This window comes from Saccopteryx bilineata, chromosome 3 (assembly GCF_036850765.1).
Source record: "Saccopteryx bilineata isolate mSacBil1 chromosome 3, mSacBil1_pri_phased_curated, whole genome shotgun sequence".
In the NCBI taxonomy this organism is placed as follows: Eukaryota; Metazoa; Chordata; class Mammalia; order Chiroptera; family Emballonuridae; genus Saccopteryx; species Saccopteryx bilineata.
In genome coordinates, this window is record NC_089492.1 from 169,793,258 (window position 1) to 169,805,370 (window position 12,113).

At 39.5% G+C, this 12,113-nt stretch overlaps 1 long non-coding RNA gene across 1 annotated transcript; it reads right to left on the reverse strand.

Moving 5' to 3' along the window:
• Window positions 1-535: 535 nt before the first annotated feature.
• On the reverse strand, window positions 536-5,511 carry LOC136328925 (uncharacterized). The gene is made up of 3 exons (XR_010730111.1): window positions 5,321-5,511; window positions 1,055-2,501; window positions 536-856 (listed from the first exon to the last, which is right to left on the reverse strand). It is a non-coding gene; the product is annotated as an uncharacterized lncRNA (long non-coding RNA).
• Between the last annotated feature and the right edge of the window lie 6,602 nt (window positions 5,512-12,113).

Below are 12,113 nucleotides of genomic sequence, written 5' to 3' on the forward strand. Positions count from 1 at the left end.
ATTGTGCTTTAGTCTCATTGGCAGTCGAGGCTCATTAGCACTTATAGGCTCCGACAGGGAGAGAGTCCATGTTCCTGGAGCCTCTCTCCTAGTCTTTCCTTCCTCAATTAGTAGCCTGATAATCCAGCTATGAGGTTGCTGCTGCCTCTGCCTGGATAGTAAGAGGCTCAAAGAGCTGGCAACTCCCCACTCTATTCCCACTCAGCACAGGGCTCTGGGTAAGGCTCAGTCAGTCAGAGCTGCTAGCATAATCAGGCGGGGCTTCTGCCCACTCAAAGACCTCTGGATCTGCCACTCTTTCCAGTAACACGGGTGGGTACCCTCTCCCGGGGCGCTTGGAGGAAACTCTCGCTTACTATCTGTGCACGCAGACCAGGATATCAGGCCGGCAGTCTTACACTCTGAGTGAATCCCCCGCCCGCATGGAAAAGTTCCAGCGTTGGAATTGGCTCTCACTCCCTCCCCATGCGCGGCTATTTCAGAGTGCTGGGGTGGCCCGGAGATTCCGCTTTCGGCCCACACAAAGGTCCCTGACTCTGCCTCTCTGTGGCGTGACATGAGCGCACACTGCGGAGGTGCTCGGAGGAATCTCTCGCCCACTATTTTTGCACGCCGACCAGGAGATCAGGAAAAATGGCTGCCCCACTTGTCTTTTCACCAACACTGATGCCCATCTAGTTGCCATTCCTTTGATGTGAGCAGTGACTCCCCTGATCACTCTCAGATTCATCCCTTTTTGCCTCAAATGACCAGGTTCCACTCTTCCTGACATGCAGCCTTTTTGGGCAGGATGGTTTTAAAAACAACTACAGAATGTTATTTCTGTTTTCACATCTGCATTCCAAGATTCATGCACCTTTATTTTTTTTCTTTTTTTTTTTTAATTTTTTATTCATTTTAGAAAGGAGAGAGAAAGAGCAGGGGGAGGAGCAGGAAGCATCAACTCCCATATGTGCCTTGACCAGGCAAGCCCAGGGTTTTGAACCGGTGACCTCAGCATTTCCAGGTCAACGCTTTATCCACTGCGCCACCACAGGTCAGGCGATTCATGCACCTTTAGAGGGAGTACAGTTACTTCTCTGGCACAGGGCTACTATCCCTTGCTCAGGTGTGAATCTGTGACTTCTTCAAAGTCTTGGAGTGGACTTAGGAAGTTCCTCTCCACTTGACTGTCTCTTGATAGATTCCCACAGCAGAGCCTTTCCCAAATCTTTCATACAATGTTTCCCCCTGTGTCTTTAGTATTCTTTTATATCTTCCATTTGGGTGACCAGTTCAGTTGTGTAATGGCTTCTCTGATGGTTTCTTTTGGAATTTGCATCAGATGATCCATGTGGCAACTGACTTTGGTGCTGCTATCCTATCTCGTTGGAAACACTGACCTTCCTCAGCACTCTCAATTCTTTTGGCATGTCTTTTATTTGTTAATTAATGTAGTCATTTATTTCACAAATATGTATTAGACATAAACTATGTGCTCAGTATTATTTTAGTTTCTTGGAATAGAAAAGTGAATGAAACAAAATCTCTGTCTGTAGTAAGTTGAATTGTGTCCTTCAAATTTATATACACCAGAACTCAGAATGTGACCTTCTCTGAAAGTAGAGTCTTGGCAGATTTAACTGGTTAAGGATCCCAGATAAAATCACCCTAGATTTAAGGTGCACCCTAAATTCAATTACTAATTTCTTTATCAGAGAAAGGAGAGGGAGCTTTGGGCATAGATCCAACTAGAAGAACACTTGGAGATGATGACAGCAGGGAGAGTAGTGATACTGCCAGAGCCAAGGAACACCAGAAGGTATCAGAAGCCAAGAGGGGAGGAGAAGGATTTTCCCCTAGAGCCTTCAGAGTGAGCATGCTCTTGCTGACATCTTGATTTTGGAAAGCTAGCCTCCATACTGTGAAAGAATAATGTTCTGTTGTTTTAAGCCACCCAATTTGTGGTACTCTGTTATGACAGCCATAGGAAGTTCATACGCTGCTTTCAGGTAACTTAAATTCTACTTGATTGGGGCCAACAAAATTTATGGCCCAACTCTGCCTTCAGTACTTCCTGCCAATTACTTTACTTTCCCTCTTCCAGTCCCCTCTTATGTCCCCCGGTACCTCCTTTAGGTCTTTACTGGCATTCTCAAACCTCTTATTCCAGCCAAGTCCTACTCTATCTTAGCAGATGGTGTATAATCTGCAGTCCTTTAAGGTACAAAATTATTTTAGTGTCAGTAAATACAGTAATACATATCCCAAGCCAATAAGGTATGTTATAGTTTCCTGTTTTCTTCTAGCTTAACCTGCTGTTAAGTTCTGGCTTTTATGGCTCTTTAATATTTGGCTTCAGAATTCAAATCAGATTCTTTCCCCAAAATACAGTATGTCGGGCCTTTAGGAGAAGGAAATTGTCTTCCTTTGAAGCTCCAGATGCATTGCTTGAAAGTATCTAGGTGTTCTTGTCATTCTTCATTCTTTCAACATATATGTGCCAGGCACTGTATTTGGCTCTACAAATACAAAAAATAGAAAAGTGATACTTATCCTCAAACAACTTACAGATCAGAGACAGACCTTACAAACATGATTATACAGACAATTGTTTAATTGCACTTATGAAGGGTACTATGAAAGACCAGCATGGGGCTCCTTGGGGACTTGTAATAGGTGAATCAATATAAAAAGTCAGGGAGAGCCTTTCTTAGGAAGGGGGAATTTGGCGGAGACCAGAAGGATGGATGCATAAGCATTGGTCAAATGAAGACGAGGGGCTAAGAAAAATTTACAGCAAAGGAAAAAGTGTGTGAGAAGACCAGGGTTTTTGGTCATTGGAAGAACTAACAGAGGTGGCTGTGTCTGGAGCATGGTAGATGATAAGCTCAGGTGATTCTAAATGAGTCCAGAGGGTAAGCAGGGGCTAGATGATGCTGGGCTTTGTCAGCCCAGTTAAGGAGTTGTGATTTCGTGTCCTTTGAGAAATGGGAAACTATGGAAGGGTTTTAAACTACGGGAAAGGATTCCGTTTTAGTTTTTAAATACCAATCTGCCCTCTCTTTGGGGACTGGATTGTAGAGCCCGAAAGTGAAAGCAGAAAGACCATTGGGAGGCACCCATAAGAGATTTAATGGGGGATTGGATAAGGGCAGGTGAAAAGGCTGTAGAGAGGATAGAATATTTAGGAAGTGGAGTGGGTACAATTTGCTGATTGGTGAGGATAAGAAGGTATATTAGTTCTCTATGGATGCCATAAAAATAACTTTACAGACTGGGTGGCTTAAACAGCAGAAATTTATTTTTTCATCGTTCTGAAGGCTAGAAGCCCAAGGTCAAGGTGTTGGCAGGTTTGGTTTCCCTTATGGCCTCTCTTCTTGGCTTGCTGTGCCCTCATATGGCCTCCCCCGCCCCCTGCACATGCACATTCCTGGTTTCTCTATGGTCCACTATTTTTTCATAAAGACACCTGTTAGATTGTATTAGGGCCCACTCTCATGATTTTATCTTAAGCTTAATGACCTCATTAAAGGTCCTATATACAAATACAGGGTGGACAAAAGTAGATTTACAGTTGTGAGTCTGTGAAACACAGTTTATTTCTATATTATTATTCATTAGTTATTGTATTATTTTTCATATGAACAACTGTAAACCTACATTTGCCCAATCTTGTATTATATTTTGATTTTGCCTTCCCATATTTATCCATCTAAACTGCTAGATTTCCACAAGGCAATAGTTTCCAACTTTTCCTTAATCACAAAGGACTCCTGGGTTTTTCATTTTAGTGAGTCTAATAAGTTTTCTTATAGATAAATGTTCAATGGATATTAGATCATTTCTTAAATGTTGAAAATATCTTTTGGGCTCTTCGAATTATAATAGAGCTTAAGGATTCAGGGATCCCAAGCTAGGGATCCTGGTCCTAAAATAATTGCTTTTCTTTGGTTGCCAGAGGGATTGCCATGTCACAGTCTCTTCTTTCTCTTTTATCCTGCTCTCAATGTACCTGTCATCAGCAAGTGACAGGTTTTCCTAATGGAAATATTTCAGACCCACCAGGAGTTAAACAACCTCACTGTCTTCATATTTCCCCAAGAGACAAGAATTTCTCAGGTTATATCTCATGGCAGCTCTCAACCAAAACACCCAAGTGTATTTTCTATTTGAAACACTAACTGGCCCTGGCCGGTTGACTCAGTTGTAGAGCGTTGGCCCAGCATGTGGAAGTCATGGGTTCGATTCCCTATCAGGGCACATAGGAGAAGTGCCCATCTGCTTCTCCCCCTCTTCCCTTCCCGCTTCTCTCTCTCTCTCTCTTTCTCTCTCTCTTCCCTTCCTGCAGCCATACTGGATTGGAGCAAGTTGGCCCAGGCTCTGAGGATGGCTCCATGGCCTCCTCCAATTGCTGAGCAGAGCGTCACCCCCTAGTGGGTTTTCCAGGTGGATACCAGTTGGGGTGCATTTGGGAGTCTGTCTCTGCCTTGCCTCCTTTCACTGAATAATAGTAAAAAAGAAAAGAATAACTAAACATTGTAAATATATCACATTTTACAACAAAGTATATAATCTGAACGAATATAGTCAGACATATGATTGAATTAAGAATCATCCTTTCGAATTTCTGACTTTATTACTGGAATTTTATCAAAATGCATTTAGTTTTGCATTTAATAAGCACTACTTACAATTTGAAGGTTTACATATTGCACATGAATAAAAATGATGATAGAATATTTTTACATCAGGGATTTTCAACCTCAGCTCCATTGATACTATACACCAGAGAAGCAGTGTTGGGATGAGGGCTGTCCTGCACACCTCAAGGCATCAAACGGCCTCTCTGACCTCTACCTCCTGGGCCTGTCTCACCCCTTCCCCAAGTTGTGACAACCAAAAATGTCTCCAAACATTGCCACTCTCTTCTTGGGGGTAAAAATCACTCCAGATTGAGAACCACTGTTTTATAATAATAAAAAGAATCCAGAACTCCACAACCATATTTTCCTCTTTAGATGATATGTCCCTCTTAAATGTTGATGAATATTGTCTTCACACATGGTAGATACTAAAGTGCAAATCTAATGTTACCAGACTCCAGCACTAAATCACAATTTATTTTTTCATGTTTTTTAATGACTTAAACATTATATAAATTTCAGGTGTAAAATATTATAACTAGATACCTGTATACTCTATTGTGTATTCATTACTCAAAGTCTAGTTTCTTTTTTGTTACCATATATTTGACCCCCTCCACCCTGATTTATGTATGTCCATTTTTTAAAATAGAAAGCCCAGCTTTTCAAATCATATTCCTATTTACACACAGCACCTGTGATGGGAAGCAGGCCTCTTTGGAGTCTGGGTTCACGATCCATGTGTGGAAAAGGCAGCTTTCTCATGTCTGAAAATTTTCAAGGCGTCTGGCCACAGGAGGGAGCACTATTCCCATGCTTGGTGGTTTGTTCATTTATTATTTTAATACATGCTTGTTGGAGAGAATTACATGATGCAGGAACATTCAAATCTAGAAATCAGAAAGAGAGCTAGTATATTAATCAGGATTTTCCATAGAAACAGGACAAAAGGAGATTGATTATGAGAAATTGTCCCACACAATTATGAACGCTGAGGAATCCCATGATTGCCATCTGCAAGCTGGAGACCGAGACAGCTGATGGTGCATTTCAGTGGGTCTGAGGCCTAACAATCAGGGAGCCAATGCTGCAAATGCCCGTCTGAGGGCATGGAGGGAGATAAGAGGTTCCAGCTCAACAGTGAGGAAAAAAGAAAAGTGGTAAATCCCTCTGCTTTTTTAAAAAAATTAAATTTATTGAGGTAACATCAGTTAATTATACTATATAAATTTCAGGTGTAAAATATTATAACTAGATACCTGTATACTCTATTGTGTATTCATTACTCAAAGTCTAGTTTCTTTTTTGTTACCATATATTTGACCCCCTCCACCCAATTTGCTATTCCCCCAACCCCTTCCTTGCTGGTAATCACCATTCTGTTGTCTGTATCTGTGAGTTTGTTTTGTTAATTTGCTTATTTTTCTGCCTTATTTTTTATAATCAGGCTCTCAAATAATTAGATGATGTCCACCCACATTGAGGGCACCAATTTACTGAGTCCATTTATTCAAATGCAAATTTTATCTGGAAACACCCTCACAGACATCCTGAAATAATGTGTAATCTGGGTACTCCAGGCCTAGACAAGTTGACACATAAAATTAACCATCATAACTACATTATACATTCAGAATCTAACCACATCTCCATTTCTGTTTTTGAGAGAGAGTGAGAGAAAGAGAAAGACAGGGATAGAAAGACAAGATGAGAGAGAGAGATGAGAAACGTCAGCTTGTAGTTGTGGCTCTTTAATTGTTCATTGATTGCTTTCCCATATGGGCCTTGACAAGGGGGGCTCCGGCTGAGCTGGTGACCTCTTGCTCAAGTTAGTGACCTTGGGCTCAACCCAGTGACCATGGGATCATGTCTATGATCTCACGCTCAAGCCGGAAACCCTATGCTCAAGCTGGTGAGCCTGCGCTAAAGCCGGCGACCTCAGGGTTTCAAACCTATGTCTTCAGCATCCCAGACTGATGCTCTCTCCACTGTGCCACAGCCTGGTCAGGCCATATCTTCATTCTTATGATCTAAGCTCATGCCCACCTGTTGCTGCATTTATTTTTGTAGATATAATTTTTGGAATCAATAGTGTAAGATAGCACTTTTAGAAGATTGCTGCACTACACAGTTTTACAAAAACTTAGGATAAAGGCATTAAAATGAATATCATCTCTTTTGAAGAAAATACATTGTGTATGAAGACATTTGACAATGGGTAAGTTCCACTTTTCTATACTATCTACCAGTATATTGAGAAAGTATTAAGTATAAGGCAGCATTTTTTCTTTTTATAAAGATTCAGTGGCTGTCAAACTGTTTAAAATTTTGGTTTGTGAAGACGACCTTAGTAAGTGTACATCTGAATTTATTAGAAGATAAATGTACACATACTCCTTACTGTAATATGCTTGAATTAGCTCTAGACAATATTAGATTTGGGTCCGGGTCCCTTTAAACTCAAACTCCCCCTCACCCAACGTCCAGCTGGGGCAACTTCCTCATTAAGCATCTCCCTCACCAACCTCCCCTTTCCCTCAAGTAAGTCCCCTCACCCTGGGAAGGTTCTGGGAAGTGTCCTTCAGACAAGGCCTTCAAGAGGGGCCTAAGGGCTGGAGAAAGGAAACGGTCTGTGATCAAGGCCACAAACCAGGATGTGCTCATCTAAGCGTGTCCAGGTGCACCAGCCCCTCTGTCAGCAGATGGTTGTAATGGTCCCTGTGTCAGACACTCCCTTCCTGCAGCTCTCTGCTGATGCCACTAGGGTCTCAGCCTGTCTGTTTGCAGACACATAAATAAACTTCTCGGAATTCATCAGGCCCGTGTGTCCTTCCTTTGGCCAAGCCTAAGAGACAACAGTAAATAATGATAGAGCAAACTTGATGAAAATTTACTTTATGGTAATTTAGATTGGGGGAGATAGAGTTAAGTAGAGTAAAGCCTGTATGACATGGTGTGCTATTTGTTAAAGATGTGAAAACACATGCATTATGAAGTAAATGTAATAGGGTGTTTGGTTTCTTCTTTCTTGTCCTCCTCCTTCTGGCTTGAGCAAATTCCTGATATAAATTTCTTTTGTCATTTGTCTCCTTCAGGTTAAAATTACGTGTGGGAAACGTCAGGTTACAGTGTGTGCTGGGTGCTTATTACGTATGCTTTTACTGCATTTTAACTTAAAATGTTCTTAAAGCCTTATCATTTGTTCACAGAGAAGTTTTTAAAAGAGCTTCTCAAATCCATACCCTGTATGGTCTTACTGCTAAATCTAAAAATGTCATTGTCATTGGGAAATGATCAAATAGGTCATAATATTGAGGGTTGAAAAATGTTACTTTGTGTAATCATTGACACTTCTGTAGTTAGTTTATCATTAAGTTAGAAATCAATGTATACGAGTAGAAAATATTAGGGTTTCTGGCCTTCATTAGGTGTCTACCTTCCATGCTAATCCTGGTCTTATATAAGCTTGATTAAAATGTTTTAAATTAGAATTTTCGAACTTTGAATGACATTAGAACATAATAGTTCACTAAAGTAGCTCTTTCCATTAATCTAGAAAGTGGACTGCAGTTAACCAATAACTTCTGTATCAGTGACATAACTTCCTGCAAAATTGTTATGTTGTAATGGTTAACTTCTCTCTCAGTTCTTCGCAGCAGGGGGTAGTTTTCTTTTTATCAAAACTCTCTGTACTACAATTCACTGTGGTTTAGGCATATTACCCAAAAACAAAACAAACAAAACAAAAACCTCCCAGGTACTAAGAGACAGTACTGTTTTACCTCAGCAATTGTTAGTAAACTAAAGAAAATACTTCAAAGCACTAATTAAAAAAATGATGGTCCAAACTAGACATCTAACATTTTCCCAGCAGAAGCCTCTTGGTGATGATGGAGCCAGAGACAGCCATTCGAGCGCACTTGATGGTGTTAAAGGACAGTGACTTCGATTTTGGAATAATAATAATAAAAAAAAAACACGACAAAACGCTGGTTCTGACGTTGTGTATAAGTTAAGGTCAGTGGAGAAATTTAGCCTGTTTGTAGTGTGACAATATGAAAGAAGCCTCTGGAATATTGGAGAAGTTTTATTGCATTGTTCTGTTGTTTCAAATTTGAATCACAGAAGGATTAGCACAGTTTACCAACAAAAATATTAGCAACCTTAGATGTACATTACTCCAATTTTTACTTTAATGAAATCTGATAATACTTTGGACAGGCAGCAAGTTAAATTATTATGGACCCAGAGTACCTTGAATTATCTGGGTGTTGGTGGGAAGGTATTAACTGCTTGTAAGCTTTGGTTTGATTTGTTTTCATAAACACTGCTACTGACTTATGTAAAGATATTTATACCTACTTAATGGTTATAAAAATTAATAATTGAGAGCTGAGACATAGGAAAGTGAAACTTATTCTGGCATAGTAAAACCCTTTATAAACTATTTGCCAGTTTGTAAAGTCAAGCCAAGAAAGTGAGTAACAATCTTAACTTGGAATCTAAGAAAGTCTTGCTTCTTTTGAAACTGACAAAAATAATTTCATTATAAGTGAAGGGAACTGAGACTTGCCTCAAGTATGGAAAGGATTTTTCAGTTTAGGTTGCCTAGTTTAGTGAAAGTTTTTTTCTGCCAATAGCTGTACTATTAAGTCACCATGCAGGAGAACTTCTTTTTTTAAATGGCTTTTCTGTTCAGAGACTCGAAGTGAGAGGCAACGAATTGGGCCATAAGTGGTGTCATCAATGAAAAGTTTCAATATTACATGTCCTCCCAGCTGTCCTGTGGGCCAGTAAAGTTGACCTAGCAGTTGCTTACCTCTCCCACTGAGGACATCATTTAAAAAGCCAAATCCTGTGCCCTGGTCCTCATTTGTCACACTTAAGTGTCACAAAGGTTCTGGTTTCCTGTAAGATAATGTAGTACTTTGTTCTTCGGTTTTTAGAAACTAGGGTGTATAAGAACTTAACAAATCGATGATACAAATGACGTATACATTATAGATCCACTGAAACAAATCAAAGAATGAACAAATTGATAATTACTTCACTGAATGAATTCCTAATCACTGTAGTCCTGACTCTGGTCACATCCTTCTCTGGCACCTCATGCATTTAAAGGCTTTTCTAGACATTTGAGGGTTTTCGTGTTTCCATTTCCCACCAGCTTTAATCTCACCTACAGTTCACTCTAAACCTGTAGGCCTAGCCACTTTTGCAGAAAAAAAGTAAGTGGGCATAATTGTATAGTAGATGTATGAAACAAAAATAGTGGTGATTGGTTAGAATTGGCACTACTGACAATGACTGATGACACCGGGGAACAATTTCTTTCTCATTTTCTGTTGCGTGTTTAGAACTGTTTCTATATATTTCTGCATTGCTGATTCCAAATCTGAAATCCAGTTTTTTTGGTGCATGCTCTAGTTTTTATGCAACTTCAATTTCTTTTTGTTACAGTTAGTGGCATGCATTGGTTTTTAAATTGGAGTTAAAGGGCAACAACTCTTGGATTGAACATAACCACAAGGTAATTAATGTCTTACAAAAAATTATTATCTGATAAAAACACCCTTTTATTTTTTTTAAGATTGAATCATGGCTTCTTCAAGTAGGTGTAAATGTAAGAATAGTCCCGACACCTTCTGTTATATATGTGGCTGTTACACACTTCAACGTCAAAGGCACAATATTTCATCATTTGTGACACGTGCATATATTCCCTATTTTCAAGTTCCCCTTGGTGACCAAGACAAGAATTGGGCTTCTCATAGTGTGTGTCATAATTGTGAGGAAATGATTCGTGACTGGACAAAAGGAAAATGCAAAGGAATGCCTTTTGGTATTCCCATGGTTTGGAGTGAACCTAAGGAACACAGCAGTGACTGTTATTTCTGTCTGATCCATACAAAGGGCATCGGCAAGAAAAAATGGCGTATGATCACATATCCTAATATTCCTTCAGTAATATGACCTATCCCACACTCTGAGACACTCCCGGTTCCCGTTTTTAGTGGTTTTATTTCTTCTAAGAATGAAGAAAGTGAATATGGTGATCAACTGTATTTTGATAAGATGCATGAGGAAATGGTTGTAGAATCTGAAGGGTCTTCTTTTGATGCCAAGAAGTCATTAACCCCTCAGTAGTTTAGCCAACCTGAATTTAATGACTTAGTAAGAGATTTGGGCCTATCAAAGAAAACAGCTGAGTTATTAGCCTCCAGGCTTCAAGAAAAGAATGTACTTCACAGGTCAGCTAAAGTATCCCATTTCAGGAAGCGTGAACAAATTTTTGTGGACTTTTTTTCCAAAGACAAACACTTTGTTTACTGTCATGATATCAGTAGTCTTCTCAGCCAGCTAGGTGTTACCAGTTACAGTCCAACAGAATGGCGGTTTTTTCTTGAGAGCTCTAAACAGAGTCTGAAATGTGTTCTCCTACACAATGGTAATGTTTATGCAGTGGTTCCAATTGGTTATTCAACTCATCTGCAAGAAGATTATAATGACATAAAAATTGTCCTCAACTTTCTGAGGTATGAGGAGCATAACTGGATCATTTGTGTGGATCTAAAAATGGTAAATTTCTTGCTAGGACAACAGAGAGGTTTCACAAAGTATCCTTGCTTTCTGTGTTTGTGGGGCAGCTGAGCTCGGGAGAAACACCGGACACAGAAGGAGTGGCTGAAACATGAAGCTCTGGAAGTAGGGATACAAAATATTGTGAATAAACTTGTAGTTAATCGAGACAGGATCATTTTCCCCCCACTTCACAACAAACTTGGCTTAATGAAGCAGTTTGTTCAGGCTTTGAATAGGAAAGTGAATGCTTTCAACATATTATTTCTGCTTTTCCTGCCTTGTCTTTCGAGAAGGTAAATGCAGGTGTATTTGATGGACCTCAAATTCAAACCCTCACATGTGATGATGAATTTGCCAGGAAGATAAATAAGGAGGAGAAAGCAGCATGACAGTCTTTTGTGACAGTTACAAAGAACTTCCTTGGCAACAAAAAAGCAGAAAACTATGAACTTCTGGTTCAAAGGATGCTGTTGGCTTTCTGCAACATTGGATGTAACATGAGTGTTAAGATTCACTTCTTGAACAGTCACCTTGATAAGTTTCCCCAAAATCTTGGAGCTGTTAGCAATGAGCAGACTACTGCTGGAGCATCAAAAGAGATTGTCCTCAACAAGTACACAAACACAATAGCTACAAACGCAAAATTTTGCCTGAATAGAATTTAAATAAGTTTTGCGCAATTTTATGATTAAAATAAGTGTTTTAATATGTTCTATTTCGAAATTGTAAATTCTGATGCAATCATATCTTTTAGTGTATTAGTGTATTTACTGCATTATATAAATTATTATATTTTCACAAAGATGATACCCAAGAAGACATTCTACTTCATTATGTTAAACTAAATGTTGAAAATTTTACAATAAGATGAAAACCTAAAATCTTGAATTGCAAAACAACTGTAGC